This window comes from Ischnura elegans, chromosome 2, assembly GCF_921293095.1.
Source record: "Ischnura elegans chromosome 2, ioIscEleg1.1, whole genome shotgun sequence".
Lineage (NCBI taxonomy): Eukaryota > Metazoa > Arthropoda > Insecta > Odonata > Coenagrionidae > Ischnura > Ischnura elegans.
The window spans coordinates 131,902,860-131,926,901 of NC_060247.1; positions in this window are offsets into that span (position 1 = coordinate 131,902,860).

Below are 24,042 nucleotides of genomic sequence, written 5' to 3' on the forward strand. Positions count from 1 at the left end.
AGAATATCGGCAAAAGAAATCGCTTTGCGGCTAGGAAATCCACTAAAAAACTGCTGTTTTACTTACCACGGGATAATCGTGCATCCATTGCTGATTGTGAAGCAGGAGCAGACAGGAATGATACAAATTAGTCATGTATAAAACATGATTTTATTGAAATATATAGTCACCGAATTGAAAGCAGTCACATAATTGTAGAGTATTTTCTCTTATTGGAAGTCTGTCTAGCGACATCCAATCTGTTATTCCTCACCTTAGTATAATTATTTAGAAATACATTTGTCAGAGTTTTAATAAATCTTGCAAAAAAATAACTGTTCGGTACATTGCACTGAAAACAGCTGTCGTCATAAATTCCTCTTAAATTATCGTCAAGGAGGATAATTTTAAGAAATGTAGCCTGATACTTGGGTTCTGCTAGAGTCAATGGCCAATGCATGAAAACCAACACTTATTACAGACATACAAGGAGAAATAAGTCCGTTTTACACGGTACACGGAATTGCGCAATCTGACGTACGTGCGAAGGCGCAATCAAAATTGCGTCGTGTAAAGCGGTGAATTGCTACAACACATGCGAGACGGCAAAATTGTAGCCCAAAACCAGGAAATCCTGGGTAAGAAACTAGAAGAAGGAGCAGAGAACCTGAGTGTAAATGACTTGGAAGAGAGAAAACGGCTTCATATAAAGAAGGCTATGGAAGAGACTGCAAATGAGACCATAGGAGAAAGAAAGAGAACAAGGAATGAAGAATCGTTTGATAATGAGTGCAGAAAAGCTATAGAAAGGAAGAATATAGATCGAAGGAACACCATCCAGAAAGAGACAAGACAAAATGTCGAAAGATATAAAGAAAGCAGAAGACAAGCAAATAAAATACTACGAAAAAAGAAAAAACAGTACTTAAAAGGGTATGTGGAAAAGATTGAGGAACTGAACACACAAAATGAAAGTAGAAAGTTATACCAGGCAATCAAACGGATGACAAATAAATTTCAACCAAGAACAAACGCATGTAAGGATAAGAATGGGAGTTTGGTTGGAACAGAGGAGGAAGTAATGGGAGGATGGGCCGAGTACTTTAAGGAATTGCTGAATGTCAATGAGATAGATGAGGAAGATGAGGAGGATGGAGAAATGTTGGACATGAGGGTGGACACCAGTATTAGTAGGCCATCAATTGAGGAGGTGGAGGAGTCGTTAAAACGGCAGCGGAATGGGAGAGCTCCAGGGGAAGATCAAATTGTACCGGAGTTAATCAAGTATGGAGGAAAAAAATTAACAAAGAACCTACATATACTGATATGTGAAATATGGGAGAAAGAAGAGATGCCTGAGAAATGGAAGATTGGTTTAATTTGCCCTATATTCAAGAAGGGAGATAAATTGCAATGCAGCAACTATAGGGGAATCACATTACTAAATGTCACTTATAAGATACTTTCTTGTATACTGCAGAGGAGACTTAACACGTATGCTGAAGTAATCCTTGGTGAATACCAATGTGGCTTCAGGCAGGGAAGAGGAACAACCGACCAAATCTTTGTAATGAGACATGCATGCATGGAGAAATGTTATGAGTACAACATTGACCTACATATGCTTTTCATTGATTTCCAGCAAGCTTTTGATAGTGTCAATAGAAGAAAAATGTTGAAGGTATTGGAGGAATTTGGAATACCAAAAAAACTAATTAAGTTGGTAAATATGACTATGGAAGGATCTCAAGCTATATTGGGGGCAAGACTAGTGAAGCCTTTAAGATAACAACTGGAGTAAGACAAGGAGATTCTCTATCAGCAGTACTATTTAATCTGTGTCTACATGAAGCCATGAAAGAACTGGGGTTAGAGGGGATAATTGTGCATAAATCTACTCAGGAATGTGCCTATGCCGACGACATAGTTCTAATGGCACGGAATATGGATTCTCTGAAAGAAATATTCAAAAACTTAGAACAGAAGAGTAAGAATATAGGGCTCAGAATCAATGAGAGAAAAACGAAATACATGAAAATGTCGACCACGGAAGATAGAAGATGGACTCAAAACGTTACATCTGGGCAGTACAACTTTGAAAATGTAAAATATTTCAGCTACATCGGTACTAATTTAAACTGTAAGAACTCAATGACCGAAGAGATCTACAAGAGGATAATGGCTGGAAATAGGGCTTACTTTGCTAATATTAAGCTCCTGAAGTCAATTTTTCTATCAAGATCTATAAGACCGATCAAGACCGGTCGTGACATATGGAGCAGAAACGTGGAGCATTTCCGCTGGAAACGAGCAAGCTCTGCGGATATTTGAACGGAAGATTTTGCGAAAGATATATGGTCCCGGAACAGATGGGGTAACTTGGAGGATAAGAACAAACAAGGAAATAGAAAATATTATCCGAGGCGAAGACATAGTGAGATTTGTGAAGACCCAACGGCTAGCTTGGCTAGGTCATGTAAAAAGAATGAGTGAAGAAAGAATGCCTAAGAATATTCTACATGGAAATATGGATGGAAAGAGAAAAAGAGGAAGACCGAGGAAAAGATGGATGCAGGATGTGGAAGAAGACATAAAGGCTATGAGGATTGTCAGATGGTGGGAGAAAGTGCAGAACAGGAGAGAATGGACAGGCGTCTTGACGGAGGCCAAAGCCCATACCGGACTGTGGTGCCGAGGAAGTAGTAAGTAGAGACGGCAAAATAGCCCCTGTTCTAACGAAAATAGAACATGGGCTATTTTGCCGTCTCGCGTCCACGCATTCTCGCATGTGTTCTAGCAATTCACCGCTTTACACGACGCAATTTTGATTTCGCCTTCGCACGTACGTCAGATTGCGCAATTCCGTGTGCCATGTAAAGTCTTTGAAATAGGCATCTTCACTACCCTCATTTGAAATACATGAACATGCACATATATCAATGGTTAAGTGCTGCAATGCCTTCCTGACAGCATACCCACAAACGTAATTGAGACCCGAATATTCCTCGGCAGTGATTAATATTGGTTTGCTCATAATTTCCAGGAGGTCGAACTGATTGAGTATGAGCCATGGCCATGGTATGAGCTCATCTTCCAACGCTTCAACTTCAAATAAATAACTTACCTTCGACTACAGCTAATATGATAGGTTAAAAAATGAATCTTCTAACGTCATCTCCTGCAAAAATAGGGTTTATAGGAAGAAAATTAACTTCAAACGAGTCATGTCGAGTATCTTATTCACCACGAGTCCACTGTTGTAGAATGATAAACAAATAATAAACAGGCCTCCTCCGCGTTGTTGCCAAATATCATCCCTCCGGCCTGTTTAAAGACGGCCGTGGATGAGATGTTCAAGGCTCTGGCGCTGAGCAACAATGGGAGTTCCATGGAGACCACTTCTCGGGTTCCTCATTTGGCCTTAATAGCTGCTTAGTTGTAGACTTGTTTTCTTTAAGCCATAACTAAGAGACATAATGGGCTGCGTTCTTTGCTGCTGTCGACGTCAGGAGACGGAGGAGGAGGTGACGGTCCTGGCTGAAGCAGTAATGGAGGGAGTTGTGGAGGGAGATGATCCCTCCGAGATTTCGCTGCATGCGTCCAGCGATATCTCGGAGGGAGGCTATCTGGGGGACAAAGGAGACGAAGGAGAGGAGGAGCTTCTACCTGTCCCCCACGATGGCAGCGGTGAGGGCTCGGGGTCCTATCACCACTTTCAGCCGCTGGTTGAGAGGGGCCATGGAGCGAAGCCTGAGGGCTGGAGGTGACTTCTCAATGGATGACATCTTCCACGAGTGGTTCCTTCATGACCTTCTTTAATACTAGTATTAAAAGAGGCCATGGGTACCTCAGTCAGCAAGCTGTGGAGTGAGTGAGAATGAACGGGGCCAGAGGAGGGTCACGGCCCTACTCTGACCTCGGGGGTGCGTGGTATAGGCCTGACCGGAACCGAAGGGGACCGGAAGGGGAATCCCCACGTTAAACAGGATAACGAGCCGAATGCGCGGCCTCCTGGGCTAGGCATCGAATGCGCCGAAGAAACGGTGGAACGCAAAAACTGTTCAACCCAAATGAAATTGAAATCAATCCATGTAAATTAATTACTCAAATAAAATATATTTTCGTCTGTGACTTTCCTTTATTAATCCTTCGTCCTTCAATCCCGACGAGAGTAATTGGATGTCCATGAGTTTTAAATATTTTTTATATTTCTCTGAGGCTTTGGAGGAGGATCTATCCACTCACCCCCCCCCCCCCCCCCCCCCCCCCCACATAGTTACGCCGCTGTCATGAGACATCGATGCCTGATGGAGTCGAGGTACAACTGGATGGCAGGAATGGAAAAGGAAGACCACGAATAGACTATGTGGAACACATTAAGATGGACTTGAAATTAAAGATATACGTACAGTGGCGGCTCGTGAGTCAAATGCTGGGGGGGCGCACTCCACCGATGGGTCATACATTTTTAATATTTTGTGTAATTTAGTGAGTTTTTTAAGGCAATATAGGTATTAAATTTTGTGGTACCATATGCTCCGTTTTTTCAACAAAAATACCTAGTTTTCCTGATAAAGCTTGATTAATAAATACTGAATGCGGTAGACTCTCTGTCATACGGATCAGCTTAGTCCGGACTCTCGATTGTACTGATCAATGATCTTGAAGAATAAAAATATATTTGCTGCGATATTTTACCAATACAAACGAAAATACGTAACTTTGCGTTTTAGCGCCTACATTTTTCGCGCGGATAAGCCCGCAATAGACTTCTTTTTCGTTTTCGCACTCATAATGCGTTATTTGTCAAATCTATACAATATTTGCAATGATTTAGGTAGCAATGACACTTGTAAAACCTGAGGAGGGGGGGGAGTGCCAATGACCTCCTCTAGGCAAGAAACACTTCTAGAATGCGCGCGCTTTGTTATTGCAGATGTAACCTTCGATTGGTGTTTTGTCGTTGTTTCTTGAATACAGTATGATTTAAAATCAATAATTTAACATTTCTCACACATTTTTAACAAAATCTTAAATACTCTACTTACCTGCCTTTAGTTATATTGCTTGTAGCAGAAGTCCATCCTTCTTTCCCTTTGTCCAGCAAAGTGACTAATTACACGTTCGTTGAAATCAGCGCCGGGCAAGAATTTTTTTCGAGCCGGCCGGCGCAGCGATGCCAACAAACTCGTCGCTCTGCGCATGTCCGGACGGCGTCCCAAGACTCCCATAAGGCACAGCCTTAGACGCGTCATAGCACCAGCAGCCCCCACCACTACCACTCTCCATATAACTGCATTGGGATGGATTGGGACGTTCTGGCCAGCGCCCCGCGGCTAAAAATACGATCCTATCGCGCTATTTTTTTCCCTGTTTTTCGTATACTCTCGATGCCATCGATTGAAAATAAAACTTAGATTAATTAGATGTACAATGATAAATTAATGGATATTTATTTTTTTTCCTTTTTTAAAATATTTGAGAGGGGCGGCGTCCGAGATTCCTTATGGGCAAGACGCCAATGAGCTTCACCCATAATGAAAAATGAATTTGCAAAATATTTCTTCGCGAAATGAATTTTTTTCTATTGTGATATGTGTTGAAATTAGTATAAAACCCTCTACTTACACCTTGTAAGCATGGTGTGTTTTAAATTTTTTTCAAAAATTTCCCCCCCTGGTTTTGGACCCGCCAAAACGAAATTCCTGGCTACGCCACTGCAACCAGATTTACCTTTAACGAGGAAATATACGTGAAAAGCAGAGGCGCAGTGAGGGGGGGATGATTTCATTGAACAGCTTACGTCCATATTTCAATATCACAAAGACACATTACCATCTCTCAATATTTTAATACCACCTGTGTGTTGCAAAGAACAGAATAACCCCCGCAACTTTGACCTCTATAAAAAATACTTGGAATGGGTCTTCGTAAACGCTGAATCAGACATGTGGCGGATGAAATGGCAGAAAGAGTCTGAAATAGAGCGCCCAGCCCCTACATGGGTTATTGAAGTTCTTGGAGGATGAAATGAGGGGTTATTCCCGATTATTCACAATCTTCTAAAGATCTTTGCAACACTGCCTGTTTCCACATGTACTCGAGAGGACTTTCTCTTCTCTAAAACGCCGCAAAACTTATTCAAGAAACTCTTCAGGCCAAGAAAGACTAAACGGTTTGGCTTTGATGTCAATCCACCGCAGAATTGACATCGACACCGAGGGGTTAATCAATTTGTTCGCTGCAAAGAAAGCTAGAAGGCTAAATTTAATTTTATAATAATATGTTTATATTTTCCTTTAATGGTTTATAATGTGTGTGTATATAACGGCATATGCTATTTTATTTGTCTGATAATAATAATTTTACGTTTGTGTACTATTCGATTAACCCCCCTCCCCCCCCCCCCCCCCCCGAAAATATTTTCTGGCTACGGCCTTGCTTGGTACTACCCCTCCCCTATCGGCGAAGCCATCCGAGAGTGTCCGGGCTTTCACGAAAGCTCAGCCGCAGGCATAAAGTGAATAGACTATAGTGAGTTGACATCGCCGCACCACCCGACAGCCGTGTAATCTTGCAGTTGCAGTGTTGCAGAATACCTTCTTTTGGTGACCAGTTTAAAATATGCTATTTAGATTGAGATATTATGAAAAAGTAAAAATGTTTATAATTCTATATTGAAGGTGCTAGTTGCCTTCGTCGGGGGAAGGAAGACCAGATGAGGATATATTATATAAAGATGGACATTGTGAGTGCTCCTTCTGTTTGCCTTGATGATGACGCTAGAGCCGTCGAAATTAGTCGACAGCAAATAAAAGTTTGTGGAAGAGTGCTACTTATGTTTTCCCTTAACCATGAATATCTCATCGTTCCACGCCAAAATCAGTTGATTTCATTCGTTACTTTTATTCGGTGGTTTTGCCGATCTCTAATGGAATTGTAGCCGAAAACAGGATAGATGTAGCAAAGAAAAACCAAAATGTAGGCCAACGGCGAACATTGACTTAGAAAAAACAAAACATGCATTTTAAGGTTTTATAATGGGGAAAAATAAGATTTGCTAAAGTACAACCAGATTAGGCCCACAAGAAAAAGAGAAAAACCTGGACAAAAAATAATTTTTCTCCGCATCTCCACTGTCGACCTCAAATTCTCGGAACCCTGAGTGGGCAATGTGCATCCGCTTTTCCCCTGGCTTCACGAAGTTGACGGACAGTTTGACGACGTCGTATCCCTATTCGGCCAACCCACTATAGCCCTTCCACATCTACGAGGCACTGTGCAAGCCACCACAAGGGTGTGTGGCCCGGGGGTGATCCAACATACAACGTAGGCATACCTACAGCACTCACATCCTAACAAGATAGCCGCAATCAAGAACACGCTCGCTCGTCTCACACGGGCCAAGCGCACAGGAGAGGAAGATGCGGTCAGACCAGAGAATGCTAAGGGCACGAACATGCGAATAAAACCACTATGTAGAGATATGAAAACGGAAACTAGCGCAGCAAGTGATTCATGCATGAATTATAACATGCCAAAAAACTCATACAGGTAGTTAGTATTTAGAAATATAATAAACCTTTGCATTATATTCAGGTTCTCACCGCGTCCGTTGACTTTTGTTGACAACAGTAATAAGTTATCACCTAAACATACATAGCCTATCTCACCTATTCCGAGTTAAGCTACCCGAGAGCTAAATTATCGCAGGGATAGTGAATGGTCTCTGAATTTTTGCGGAATAAGCGATGTCTTAACTCTATCGGTTCTGCAGTCTATTTCCCTAATCTTATCCTTGAGATCGTTTCCACCATATTAATTAGGCCCTCTTAAAATATCTTGACACCAGGCAAAAAAATTACTTGAAATTTCCACAAAGTAATTGATCTAATTTTAACCTCTCAATCGGTCAGACCTTGCCATTCTTAAATCAAAATTACATACACACTACTATTTAAACACATCTTGCTGCTCGCCTCCGTATTCCATTTATACCCAAAACCATTCCTTTTTCACTAGAGTCCCATGCACTAGCGCTGTACACCAAATGGGGTCAAACCTAATAATGTACTACAACTCTGATATCGATGTTTAAAAGTTCGCCTTCAACTAAATTTATTAGATTAAAAGAAAATTATCATTTATTATTATGAATCTGGACGATGCACTTTGTTTTTAGTTGTTATTTAAAAACATGAGAGTAGTAAAACCACTTTTTCGAAGGTTCATTACAATCCGATGACTACAATTGATATTAAACCACTCCATTCAAAGCATAAATCAACCAGCTCCTGGCCTCTCATTTCATGCAGTAAATTTATTTTTAAGGTATTAACCCGCGGTAGCACTCGCTTTTCACGCAACGCGATAGCTCGAGGAGCGGGAAAAAGACGGTCGGGTGTTAGGCAGCTAAACAAACATTAATAAATAACGCAACGGTCATGTATTTGATACTTTTGGAAAGCTAAATATTTTGTAAACATAAAAACTTATTTTCGATGTAATAAGGAACAATAAGTGACCTAGGCAATGAGAATTTGACAATTTTCAGCTTTGAAGGTAAGCAAAAATAGGCTTATTAGACGGCTAAAAGTTTTACCTGCTTACACTACTCCGCAGATGAATTGGATTAAACCGCTGACAAAAAGGATACAAACATTCGTTTAAAAGAGACATTGCAATGTTTCCACTGAATTTATTTTCACTCGACGCGTTTCGTTGTTACAACACCATTTACAAGTTTTTCTTCCATCATATCGTGCCACATATCATACAAGATATACGATACCAATAGTTTGGGAAAATAAAAGACTCTTCACCTTCGGCCCATGGCTTGGCATGCCTGACATTGCTGCCCATTTGGCTAATGGCCCATGGCTGGCCCATTAGCTTGCAAATGTAGAAGGAAACAATTTATATCAGGCGCGGATTGATAAGCAAATCGGAAACATCGTGCTAACAAAATGGGCTTCAGACGGGATTAATATTAATGTTTCCCACAGGTGGACGTTTGCAATGGTGAACGGTGAGGTTTTTTCGGTAGTCATTGGAATTCCGTTCTAAAGATGGTGCATGTGAGGAGCAACTACCGTTGAGACAGAATGGCTTGGGCGGGAGCGGAGTCGCGAGACGCGTGTTGTCACAAAGTGGCTAAAACCAGCAAAATGTTATTTGGAAGTGAAACTAGTTAAGTATTGAAGGATAAATAGCAAAAAAAAGTTTCCCTTCCCTAGTTTAAGGATGAAAAAGGGAACACATACGTCCCTATGAAAAGACCAGCAGATATGAAGTCCGAATTGAGAGCTGCGTCCAACCAATGTTCGGATTGATGGCATCTAATGAAGGTGAAGCACAAAAATGATGAAGGAAGAAACACCAGGTATTCTCTTTCCATTAAGCACCGTTCAAGCAAGTCGTGGTAACCATGAGGCTACGCTCTCTCAGCAGGCAACACGGTCGACTCTCTTACGTCAGACGGACGCACGATTTTCATTTTCCCAAACAGTCGAGTGGATGTGGATACTACTCACAAAGTTCCACGAGTGTCAAAAAGGTTTAGATTTTCGCTTATATTTACCTTATTATATCACTCATGCTCATTTTAACGTCCGACGCATTTCCCCCATGTTGCAGAGGAGAGCAAGGAGAGACGAAGTAAATTTACCTATTTACAGATATACCTTCTGGCACTTTATTCTCGCCGTGAGGATAAAAGTCTCAAATTAAAAAAAAGATGTCTCTCCGACGTCTTTTTTGCCTCATGACCGATATTTAGAAAATCAGATATTAGTGTCGTAAGTTATGTGAGAAGGTATCTTCGCAAATGGTATCATTAGAATTTGTTTACTTTTTTCTTCGCGTTCACACCATTTCGTGGCTGTTGCCTGTTCCCTGAGCGGATGCCTTATCGTCCATTCCCATAACGGAAGGCTGTTACTAATGGCACCCCTACGCTTATCCTCTTCTCGCAAAGTACATCCCTGAACAACAGCAAACAAAGCAGTGAGAAGGGGGAGGAATATTCGTCCGAATACGTCACGTTTATAGTCAAGTGGAGCAACTTATAGATATACCTTCGTAAGTACATGTTATTCTCTCCTTGGGGATACAAGTTTCAAACCTCGAAGAATGTCTTTCCTGGACGTCATTCTATCCCTAGAAGGACATTTTTTGAAGCCAGATATTAGCGTCGTATAAAATGTCAGAAGGTATCTTCGTAGATGGTATCAATAGAATTTATTTACCTTTTTCCACTCGTTCTGACCATTTCGTGGTTGTTGGCTGTTCACTCAACGGATGCTTCATCGTCCCTTCCCATAACGGAAGGCTATCCCTAATGACTTCCCTCAGCTCATCCCCTTCTCGCTTACTACCTCGTCGAACAATAGATAAAAAAGGATTTGAGAAGGGGGATGTGTTGTCGCGCGTATATGTCACGGTTATAGTCAAGTGGAGCAGCTTACAGATATACCTTCTTGCACCATATTCTTACCGTGGTTACACACAGGCCCGTCGCTAGCTGATCTGGAGCCCGTGGCAAACTGGGATCGTGCCAAAATCACCACCCCCATAGTTAAATGATATACCTTCAATTGGGAGATATTCAAAATATAATTTAAAACATTTTTTCATCATAAATATGTTTTTAGATTATGAATGTAAAACCGACCAGAATATTTAAATATTTCGAAATGAAACAGTACAATAGAAATGAACATACTATAGTATAAATAGTATTATAGAGGAATATAATTGTTAAATATTAGAATAGAATTTTTCTCGCATTACTTCAGCGAAAGAATTGATAAATTCTTTAAAATTTAATTATGTACCTTACTCATTCTCAATAGATAACGTTGCTATTGCAACCAATCCTTCTCACCGACGACCTCTAGTAGGTTTTTATTAGTTTCAGGTTGCTTGAATAACAGTGACCGCTATCGTGATTAATATCCACAGGTATGTGAATAAGTCCTGGTGGTCACCCTTATTGATAGAATTCAAAATCTTCAATGGTTTCGCTTGTGTTTTTATTTCTTCGTGAATAACTGTGCCGACATGCTGTAGTTCATAGTACAGTACATTCCAGTTAATGCCAGAAATACCTTAACGCGTGAAATAGTTATGAAGTTCCTGACAACACGTCTCATATAATTGATTCTTTTTCGGGAGGTCGTTTCGATAGGATAGGAATCCCTATTTCTTTTTATGTTATTTGAGCTGGCTGAATCGCTCCTTGAGGGATGTAGATACAGCATCTATCAGAGGGTAGAACACGTCTCTCGAATATTCTTCTTCTGGCGTGGCTTCGTAATTATCTGTGCTTTCATAAGAAAGTTGTTTTCTCTTCTTAACACGTCGATTTCTCGGGAAATCACAGGGGATTCCCCACATTTCAGCTACATATATAACATCTATAATGGGTTGACTGAATCCTTTCTCTCGATAATTATCAACAAAATGGATACATTTTTCAATTAGAGTTACTGCTAATGAAACATCTGCGGTTCATCCTTTTTTACTGACGAGAGTTTTACTGACGAGATTGACCTGGAATAATAAGGTAAGTATGCCAAATCTTTAAGCAGACCAGAAATGAAAAATCTTCGAAATCACACCATCGCAATTCATCGCAAGAAGGTAGGTGGAAGGGGTCTTCCTCCCCCACAGATACCACGTGATATATGAGGATATTTTATTGCTTGTAACTTTGTACTTGAGGATGACGCCGCTGCGTCGAAACTAGTCGTACCACGAAAATAAAATGGTGGATTTATGGAAAGTTTTTCTCGTTTTTATTCATTAAAATGAACTTCCACAAAGTTGAGCCTGTGACTATAGAGATTATTGAGTAATATGATATGTGCCTTCAAGATAGAAACAACTGATATTATGCAGAGCTTTCGGAATTACTTTATTTCGATGAACAAAATTATATACAGATATTTTGAAATGTTTACCATATTATAGGTATACATATTAGATGGAAATTTAAATGATATTTCCACAAAAAACGTTCAAGTTTGAGCATTGGAAGTGAAGTGATTTATTGCATTATTTCCAAAAATAATATCTTATACCTATTCACCAATTCGTAACTGCACATGTCTTCTTTCTATCGTCACTCAAAAGGCTACAGCGTGCCATTTAAACATTATGAGTCTCAAGTAGTCTTAAAAGCCGCAACAAAGCTTCGATATCATTTTAGTTTTGAAAGAAAAAGACATTTTATTTAAAAAAGTTTCTTGGTCACATATTTATTTGTATATGAAAGGAGAACTGCATTGCAAATTGGTTATATTATCGTCACCTAAGGCGATGTAACGCATTGCTGAGGTATAGGAACTAGCCGATGAAGATTTTGAAGTTGGATGAGCATCGCTTGCTCTAATAATAAGGATCTGAGAGTGTTTGAAAATATTTTAACTCTGAAGAGTCAGCTCATCTCAACACTAGTACTGAAGGGGCTATTACATCCGAGATAATATCTTGATTTACCTCATTTTTAAATACATTGTTGGCTACATTTAGGTTTTTACCTTGATATTATGAGAATAGCAGGTATCTTTCATATTTTTCTTTTGTAAGTGCTCTGGGAAAAAGTTTGCTTTGCAACTGCATGGGAACACTTTTGAAACTGCTTTGAAACTCAGTTACCCCACCAATGATAATAGAAGTTTTCGAAAAAAATTCAAATGTAAAAAAAATAATTCGTCGCCTAAATAACGAAAAAGTGTTTGAGCTCAAATACAAAAAATATATAATAATAAATAAAAAAATTATACAGCATTAACATTATTTGGGGTAACAGCGTTACCCCGCACAGTCACGGCAGGGTTAACGACAGCTCACAACATCAACAGGTTGTTTTTTTTGGCCCACACACAAACTGGAAGAATCAGCACTGATAGATTACTTGGACCTTCGCAAGCGTTCGCAACAATTGACTTGGAAACCAGAAACACATGACACACGAATAGTAAATAAAAACAAATTCGAGAAGTATGTGAAGGTTATGAAGGCTATAACATTACCCAATCACTTAGATGACGCAATTTAGAGGCTATCGCTAACTTATATCATTCTTAGAACGCCGTAGCGCACACAAAAAGCTTAGAATAATTGCACCATTACTCGCAAATCTGAATCAAAACTCATATCATATCGTTCGTCACACGATTGTATACCTTCGTATGCTCACTCAAGATAAACAAATGCCTGCCTGAGGCGACGGCAACCGTAATGCCAACACTGAAATATCGAATATGCACCTAATTATTTCTCTCGACATATTTTGGATATTAACACATCGCAGTAAACAAATCAAATCTCCATTCCAACAAATATGCTATCGCGTTTTCGCGCGCTTGAAATTTTTCACTTTTCATTTAATCGCGAAAAATAGGTATCGTCATTTAAAAATCTAAAAGCGTGAAATAGGTACTCCAGGAGTAATAATCTTTCGAATTAGGCAATAAAAAAATAATAGGAAACCACCCTATTCACTATTTCACGCACAGATGTAATCATAAACTTAAAGTTACAAATGGCACCCATACACGTGAGGTTAAATTGAAACAATAATCTTAATTATTAAACACGAATTGTTCCATGCAGTGCAAGGCTTAAAATTCGCAAAGTACAAACCCACTGTGCAGTGGCGGCTTGCCCATAAGGACTCTCGGACGCCGCCCCTCCAAAATATTTTAAAAAGTAAAAAAAAATTAATATCCATTAATTTATAATTATACATCTAATTAATCAGAGTGTTTTTCAGTCGCCTTCATCGAAAGTGTAGGAAAAACACGAAAAGAGATAGCGCGAGAAGTTCGTATTTGTAGCCGTGGGGCGCTGGCCAGAACGTCCCAATCCATCCCCATGCAGTTATATGGAGAGTGGTAGTGGTGGGGGCCGCTGGTGCTATGACGCGTCTAACGTTGTGTCTTATGGAAGTCTTGGGACGTCGTCCGAGAATGCGCAGAGCGACGTGTGAGTTGACATCGCTGCGCAGGCCGGCGGGCGTATAATCTGGCGTCTACTTGGTGCTGCCACAGAAAAGGGACCTACGGAATCAGAATGGTCACTGTACTGGGTGTAGCTATACGATTTTAATTTTTAATTACTGGTAGGTATTGCTACAGAAAATAAATTATCTCATTATGCTTGCGTTTTTGGGTGTTTGAATTCCGGAGCACATAAAATCCAACCAGTTAAAGGCCGTATTGACGTAGGAAAACTATTCTCGAGTATTTGCCACAGTTCTGTTATGATTACGAATTTCAAGAACCTTGGGGAAACTAATATTATAATATTTAGGCCTTAACAATGTATTCATATCTTCCCGATGATTAGAAATGCGGAACCTATTTTTCAGATGAATTTATCAAAAGGCCTGCAGTATTGGGAAAAATCAGTTAACATTCCCCATTGATTTATAATTTAAGAAATAGGTGCGTGCGTGATAGGGTGAAGGATTGAACATGATTTAACCCGTAAAACGTGACTTTAAATAGAGTCATTCAATGAATGCCAAGAAGTGCCGCGTACAATGCACCTTTTGTGTGTAGATTCATCATTTTTCTAGCCGTCCTTGTTCTATTAGTTCACGTTCACCTAATTCCTCAGCGGCAGAGCGGTAGCTGTCTGACGGAAAATGTCCACTTGGGTCTGATTTAAGTGGCTTCGAAGAGTTCATATCATGGTGCGGAGATCCTTACAGCTCCCATCTGTGGCTCAGAGTCGTCTTCTTTTACGATCTAGAATTTATTTTCTATTATATCATGGCAATTATTTCGAAGACATGGTATTCCAAGTGCGACCCGTTGGCGTTTCGTGTGTTTACCACATATGAATCTTAGACTCAAGGAGATGGTCCGTGACGTCTTCTGTTTGCTTGAATGCCTTTGCTGACCTTAAATTCGTCCCTTAGCTGAATCAGCATTAGTGGACCACGACTTCTATCTCCCTTGAGTCGTCCTTATAGTATGATAGTAACGGCAAGACTCTCGGAAAGAACGGAGTGAAATGAGTTCAGACATCATTTTCGAGGAGTTAACTGTGTGTAATTGCCGATTAAGAAGTTTCTTAGTGCTGTGTGTACATTCAAGAAGACAAGAACAGTGCTCGTTTTTGATTTAGGGAAATATAGGGAAAAATTGTCCCAATTCTGTGTCCAGCCACCTTGTTCTTTTTGATCGTATTTTTCGTCGGCCTATTTTGTGTCGTCCCTTGTTTATTATAGACTAGTACCTTTGCCATGCGTTCAATCGGAAAGAAATTGTTGTCCGGCGCTGGTTTACGTGTAATTGATCACTTTGCTGGACAAAAGGAAAGAAGGATGGACTTCTGCAATATAACTAAAGGAATGTGAGTATTTCAGATTTTTTTAAAATTGTGTGTTTAATTCTTGATTTTAAATCATATTGTATTCAAGAAGCAACGCGAACACCTCAATCAAAGTTTACATCTGCCATAGCAAAGCGCGTGCAGTGTTTGTTGCCTAGTGGAAGTCAGTGACACTCCCCTCCCTCCTCAGGTGTTACAAGTGTCATTGCTACATAAATCAATGCAAATATTGTATAGATTTGACAAATAACGCATTATGATTGCAAAACGAACAACAGAAGTGAATTGCGGGCATATTCGCACAAAGAATGTAGGCGCTAAAACCGAAAGTTACGTATTTTCGTTTGTATTTGCAAAATATCGCAGCAAATATATTTTTATCCTTCAAGATCATTGATCAGTATAATCGAGAGTCCGGACTAAGCCGATCCGTTTGACCGAGAGTCTTCTGCATTAAGTATTTATGAAGCTTTATTAGGAAAACTAGGTATTTTTGTTGAAAAAAACGGAACATATGGCATCACAAAATTTAATTCCTAGATTGCCGTAAAAACTTAATAAAATACACGAAATATTAAAAAATTATGACCCCCCGGTGGAGTGCGCCCCCCCTAGCATTTGGCTCACGAGCCACCACTGCCACTGTGGAAGCCAGGAAGTCATTGGAGCTCACGAAAAAAATCATTTTCAACTTAATAAATCAACGAATGAAAGATAAAAATGCAATAACACGGAATATTCTGCGCTCTTAAGAGCGCAGAATATTCCGTGGTAATTACCGAAGGTAATTACCGAAGGTAATTACCACGGAAGTGATTACTCGAAGATTACTCGAAGGTAATTACCTTCGAGAATAACATCTATATCTATTTACAAACAAACGAAATATATGTCAATATTCAAGGGCAATAATAGCAGTAAGTGAAGCTCAATTTCTCTGAAGGAGCAGAAGTAGCGCCGCTCAATTTATTAAGAAACTTTTGGAAACCACGGTACAGAATCAGAATTAAATAATTTTAAAAACAATATAATTTGCCAAAATATTTGCACAATAAGAAACACCAAAGGAATAAATAGCAAATAAATATAATACATTTGTGAAATATAACTTCTTGTTAATTATTTTTTTTTTTAATAGGACGTTTTCAAAATTTAAGTGACTCATAACATGATATTTATTGACAGAAATTAACGAGTGTGATGTAAATATGTTACTAATTAAGCGAGGATCTTAATTTACCATGGCTTGGTAAATATTGGGATTCAAAGCTGCTTTGTTCCTCTAAGATCACGATTTACCCTTCAATCTTGAGCATATTCCCTTCGCGACGGAAGTTCATTTCCATTTAAAAAATTAGTCATTAGTAATACACCGGCTGTAGGTCTGCGATGTGGAAGGCAAGAGTAAACCACCACAATATCATCCCGAGGAGTTGCAACTACTCCACTCATTTTATATCAAGACAAAATGGATTTCTCTATAGTAAAATATTCCGTAGGTTAACTAGTCCCAAATTCAGATTTCGTGGCACATTGGTCAAACGTGGTAAAATGCTAAGGACAGGAAAGCGGAATGTTAATTCCCATCGTGCCTGTGGTAGACTAGAAAACTTAGAGGTACGAAGAATGAACCTCAAAGTATTAGGCATCAGCGTAGAAAGAAGTAGAAAAAGATTAAAACATATGACCAATAATTCAGGGGGAGAGAGGTGGGAAAGTCTACAGGCAGAAGCCAATTAAGTTCCTGCAGACGAAAAGACGTAATGGAAAAACCATTGGTCATGCAGGAAGTATTGGATCTCATTGAAGAAAGAAAAAAGTAAACAATGTGAAAACAGAGGAAGGGCAGAAACAAGAGAATAGGAAACAAGATATGCCATAAAGCGAGGAAAAGCTACAGGAGCGTGGATGAAAAATATCTGTGATCAGAACAATCTTGTGCATGGAAAAGTAGAGGCCACCAATGGGAAAGTGAGAAACCACCCTGAGGAGAGGATGTAATTCCCTTAAGGAAAAAAAGGAGAACTAATGATTGATAACAAAAGGGAAGAACAGCCTAGGAACGAATGCTAATGAAAACGAGAGGGAAGTAAATGAAGATGACATTATAGACCCTATTCATCAGAAATCGATGATGAAGAAACCTTTGGATAAATAAGCCATCCGCAACTGATGACATTCTAGCAATCTAATTAAAAATACAAGAGAAAAAGCATTGAACCAGCTTGAAGCAGCCTTCAACACGACATGATAGACAGATAATATGATCTGGGACTCAAAGACCTGGACGTAATTCTTTCATGAAGATACTCCTAATTAAATAGATCATCGGCACTCCGTAGTCATCCATCGCGTTAAAGCATGTCCACGAGAATCTCCCAGAGTAAAAGGATATTCCTTAAACTGCTACATAGCTTCACATCTACCATCAGGCATATGAAGATGTGTATTTGGAAACCCCACTTTGCAATTTAAGTCTTCAGGTGACGGTTGCATATCGACCTTCACTTCTTACACCTACCAAAACCTTATTAACCGATTGAGGATAAGCGTCTCCCACCTACAAACAGCCAACCAAATAACGAGAGGAGGAGGCTAACAAGCGATGGCTGCACAGGTTCTCATTGTAATCCAAACGAAAACAGATTTCATAGCTATCGCTTTCATGGGCAGACCCAGGATATCTTTCTGGGGGGGATACAAGGACAAGGATACCTCGTAATACAAAACGAACGCAATGAGAATGGGACCGTATTAAAAATATTGCATTGGCGTTAACCAGGAATATGCTTTTGGGGATGAGAGGGTTCTGGGGGGGATGATCCGGCTTTTGGTGGGACGAGAGGTGTTATTGGGGGCTAGCCCCCCAAGAAACAGGGAGGTCAGGAAAAATTTAGAAAAATAACATTTCTGAAAATGCATGTTTCATCATTTTGGCATATAAAATTCAACTTTAAGAAGATGAAGTCATTATATTTAAAATCCAGTAAAGATATTCAAATATTATTTTATTTCTCAGAGGCTTTGGGGGAGGGGATACAACCCCTCATCCCCCCCCATCGTTACGCCACTGAAATATTGGACATATATAGAGGTTTTGGGGGGGGTATGCGCTCCCATGCCACCACCTAGGTACCGGCTACAATCACATAAGACAATGATTTCCACCTATCAAGAAAAATCCTAGTAAATAGATCCAGCCCAATAATATTTCCACTAGGGTCACCTATCAAAATAGGTAACATGCATATATATCAGATATAATCAAAAGCCCTAAAATGATATTAAAAATATATTTTTGCATACCTCGGTGAAAGTTTTTTTGTTATATTATTATAATAGTGAAATTGGCGAGACGCAAATGAAAATTTTTTGATAATATATTGCGAGTGGGTAACTGTTGGAAGTGTAATTATGACCTTGGATACTACAACTAACTTCGAAAACCAGTACTGGATATGTGAAAATTGAAAGAACAGAAAATCTAGAATTACCTCGAGAAATAGAGGGGGTAGATCTGTGGATCACCTCCCTAGATGTTTACAGAATTATAAATTGTTCATTTCCTAAATTAGTTATATCCGTTACCGAATGATATATATTTCCACTTAGTGTTCCCTCAAAATAGAATAATGTCTCTGAATTCAAAACGCGAGCCGCCAAGCGGAATAAAATAAATTCTCCCAAATCGGAGATTTTCAAGCTCCTTAAGGCTGCAAAGATTTCCGCATATATTGACATACATTGTCTTAACTCTGCTTATACATAAAAAATTTCTGAAAACGAAAACATCTTATCCAAAAATGAAAACAGAGGAAGGAGAGAATTAGGAAAAAAATCGTTTGATTCTCCCCAGGAGGATGTATAATGCACTTTGTCGAAAGGAATAGAAGCAATCATCGCCAATGCCTCGCCTAAGAGAGAAGATATAAATTCGTAAAATTTTTTGTTTGCGGATGTATCATTCCATTAATTTACCAACGATTTAAATACATCACGATAAGCTGGCTATTAGAAAACCACCAAGAAAATTTCAGAACGTCAATGGCTGGAAGTCTATATTTTTGAAACAGCACAGAGAAACTGGCTTTCCCATCCACATCACTCATGGGCAACGTCAAATTGTCAAAAACAGACAAAATAAATTAATAATTCTCCTGGAACTCATTTGCCATTATAGAATCTATCTAATGCACGTCCGTTCGATAGCAATTATTATTGTACTCATAGATTGATGAGCCATGAAACTATTTTCACCTGTCCGTAAATACCCCATAGTTGGGATGTACGCTGACTTGCCCCTGTTATATTCTCAATTCACTTGCGCGACTACATACGAGACCTAAAGGTAGCCTCTGAATCGCAGAATTCGATTGACTCAATTTGCAATTGTGAAGTGGTTATCTCACTCTCAGGCATGATATTAAACGATCGAAATAATTAAATTATGTAAAAAACCAAGTGATTTCCAAATTTTCAGGGGTATCGGGGACAAAAATGTTGCTTTGTCCTGCCCGAACATAGACCTTCTCTTGAGACATTAACGCCTGATTAAGATAATTGTCGAGAGGCAAGAAGATGCGAATGAAATATATGGGACATGCAAGATGGATGTGAAAGATACGACATTGTTTGGTGTGAAAAGATTGTCTGATATGAGAATTGAGTGGAGAGCTGCTTCAAACCAATGTAAGGATTATTGACGGGTTATAATGATACTGAATTTAATAAAATTAATTGTGTCCACTACATGATGTACATCCACTCATATAGAGTACAAAGGAGCAAGATTTTTAATAACCTCAAGTATACAATATTACTTAAATTTGATTTTATTTATTTATAAAATTGTCCACATACTGCATAGTTTGCCATTTTATAGTGGCACAGTATAACAAACATAAAAAGCACAAACACAATAAAAAATAATATATTTAAATAAATAACAATACATTGAGTACTCTTATTGACCTTGTGTGTTTTTATTAAGGTAGGAAAGAACGCGGTTTGTAAAGGAGTGGTTTGGAAAGGAGAACGGGCCAATGTAATCTGGAAGGGAATTTATGAGGGAAGAAAGGCGGGAAAGGATGGAACGTTTGGTTAGTGACAATCTGGGAATGGGCGCATGGAGGAGCAAATGCGTTCGGGTGGGTCTGCATGGAACTTTGGAATTTAGATTGGAGACGAGATCGGGACAGTCTATGGCACATTTTGGAATGCTTTGTATCAGTTTTAAATCAGATTTGAGGATTAAATTTGGATTATTAGATAGAGAGAGAGTGTGCAAAACATTATCAGCGGACATATTATGAAGATGAGGGGCTCTTAACTATATTAGTGAAAAAATTTGTCACACTTTCAAGAGTCAAAATATTGGATGGGGCTGAGATTTTCCAAATGGGGAAGCAATACATTACAATTGGAATGACAATAGTTGAAAATTATGTGCGTAGTGCAATTGGGTATGTAATTTCTGAGAAGCTGTTGAGGAGGCCAAGGAGAGACATAGCTTGGTTTTTTTTATTTTTGTAATATGCGCACAGTAATTTAATTTTTGATCCATTAAAACACCTAAGTCTTTGATGATGGAGACTCGTCTGAGAGAAATGGAAACTACACCTGAAATCATAAGGGGACTTTTTTAGCGAAATTGAAATTATGTTGCATTTATTAGCGTTTAGGTGGAGTTTCCAATTGTTACACCACTCTGAAATCTAGCTCAATGCATCCTGTAGGTTATGGCAGTCTGCGACATTGTTCATTTGCTTAAAATTTTTGCAGTCATCTGCGTAAAAAAGGGTATGGGCTTGAGAGGTATGTACGAGGGAGGCCAGATCGTCAATGAAAAGATTAAATAAATATGGTCCGAGAACACTTCCCTGAGGTACTCTGGATGTTGTGGGTAACCATTGGGATGAGCAGCCAGGAAGTATTACACGCTGATGTCTATTGTTGAGGAAAGAGTCTACTAGGATTAGAAAATCTCCATGCAGGTTAAAGTGATGAGAGAGTTTGTGAAGGAGGAGATAGTGGTCAAGAGAGTCGAAGGCTTTCGAGAAACCTATGAATATTGCGTCAAGTTGAGCCTTATTGGAGATGGAAATGACAGCATTATGCTAAAAAAGAGCTAAGTTGGTCAGGCAGGAGGGTCCTGGAAGGAAACCATGCTGATTATTTGATAAAAAAGGAGAATTGAAGTAGTAGACCCTGTTCAGAATAATCCTTTCACAAACTCAAGATAGTTTTGGAAGTAACAATATTGGGCAGTAGTTTGAGACTTCATCTTTAGGGCCATTTTTATGTATGGGAAGGATGTTTGTTTGGGAGGGTAAGGTGCCGAGGGAAGAGCAAAAGTTCAGTGGAACGGAGGCTCAATGGAAGAGAGAGAGAGGGAGGAGGCACAGTGTCTAATTAGTTTGGGGCAAAATCCAAGTTGGAGATTATATGCATGGCATTTGGTGGCAACTTCAGATATTATGTGGATATCTAAGCAGTGTTGTTGGATGAAAATCGGATATCCTTTGGATATTATAGTTGGATATTATAGGTATTGTATGGATATCAATTGCTACTAGGGTATGTTATCTATTTAGTGAAATTGTTCCTTAAAACTGCAATGAAATCAAAATAAAACCTCTAAAATAACCTTTTCGAATGACCCTTCCAAAATAAGAATCAGATTATCTTCCATCTTCTGCCACAGTGGCTTAGCTAGGAATAAGCTTTGGGGGATTATGGGAGGTTAGTGGGGGCTACCCTCCAAGAGATGGGGAGTGAAGGAAAAATTTTGAAAAATAACATGCCTGAGAATTCATTTTAGGACTTAAAATTAAACTTTAAGCAGATGCAGTTATTATTTATCAAATCCAGACCAGACTTCTCAATAATATTTTGATTCCTCAAAGGCTTTGGGGGGGATACATTCCCCTCTTCCCCTATAGTTATGCCACTGTTCTGACATATTTCCTTTATATACTTTTATATCATCTTCTTACAATTCGTATGGTGTAAATAAAGCATCTAATGAAAACGCAGCATTTTATAATCGTGAAAAACATATTTGGCTCAATTAATATGTCTTCCTTATAAAAATACACTTCACGATAAATGCGAGAGTTGTGGGAGCCCCTTTAGCTCTTGGCCCTCGCCGATTGGCGACCTCTGGAGGGCAAGTCTGTAACTCTGTTCTCTCCCGAAAATGGGAGAAAGGAGATTCGTGAAGCGCCTGCGCGAGAGTTGTCGCCCGCCCCAAGTCTCTAGGGCGCCCCGCCGGAGAAAGGAGACTATTTGTCGCCTGGGAGAGTACTAGTCTCCCGACCCAAGTCCGTAAGCCTCCTCAAGCGCCTTTGGCGCCCCAGACGGGCGCTTCAGTTACGTCCCCCTCAAGAGCCCGACGTATCTCTTTCTCCCATGGAGAAAGTGCGTATCTCGACAGTGTTTTGTTGTATTTTCTCAATATGGCGCGTTTTCTTTCAAACCATAGAATATTATTGCTCGTATATGAGGTGCATTTAAGAGAAGTGAGGCAGTTAACACCAGTGAGAAATTGTTGCGGGATATTAATAAACCGTTTGAGGCGAGGGAGGAAGATTTCCGGCCGCATTAGCGGAGAAGGTTGTCCTATCCGTCCTTCGATGGTCCGATTCTCTTCCTGCTGAAAATCCATCACCCTCAATAGCAGACAAAAACACCGCAATCCTATGAAATAACAATTATCTGTAGCTCTGAATTCTTTTCGTGTAAGTAGCGGGGTTTAGAAAGCTAATGCTAATTCAGAGAGCGCAAGAAAGCACTTTAAATAATGGAAAATAACTTCTAAACAGTTACCTATGAAAAGCAACAGATAGTTAATGAAACACAAGACATGCCCTTATTGTTAAAAGAACTTATTCCACGACAATGTAATAGAGTTTCACCATTGGTTTCACGAATACGACTGCTCAGCATAACCGTGTGCACACATGAGATCGCGAATCGGTTCCGCTGTCAACACATACAGAAGCTATAAATGTACTTCAATAATAAATGAATATCCACAAACTAAGTACTAGCACACACCGTAAATATAAAGTGAGACATAGGCAAATAAAATATAAAAAAACTGGAAATCACTTCCACTCTTTTATTCATCACGAACAACTTACAATCACTAAGCTCGTTATGATAAAAACAACTATTAATTCACTGATTTAAAGCCAGAAATTAGCCCACGAAAGAGGCACAGGTGACTTTTCTGACTATTATTCGTTAATATACTAGAAAAAGAAACTTCACACACAGCTTTGATCTTGATAGCTTGATCGTGAAATGTCAATGTACCTATACGATGAACAACGGAGGTGAACACGCCACTGACAATGTTTACATTGCTGTCAGACATTAATCGATATGGTAATAACACTGCTTACAATTCAATCACGATGGAGCACTGATAATTACAACTCTTAGCCGATATTTTTGTTCATTGCAACCACTGGCACTGTGATTATCAGCAGAAGATTTACGGGAGTTGTCACATTGACAATAACACAATTTTGGCACAAAAGATGTTTGCACAAATCTGCAAGCAGCGAGCAAAAGCTGTATTCACGTTAGAAATATACTCTTAATTTTCAACTTTGGTGAGGTTGTAATTGATACGAAATGAAGAATTTACATGGTGACAAGCAAAATTTACCGGCACTTGGATTTAGCCTTGCAGCCGCTTGCAAGCGA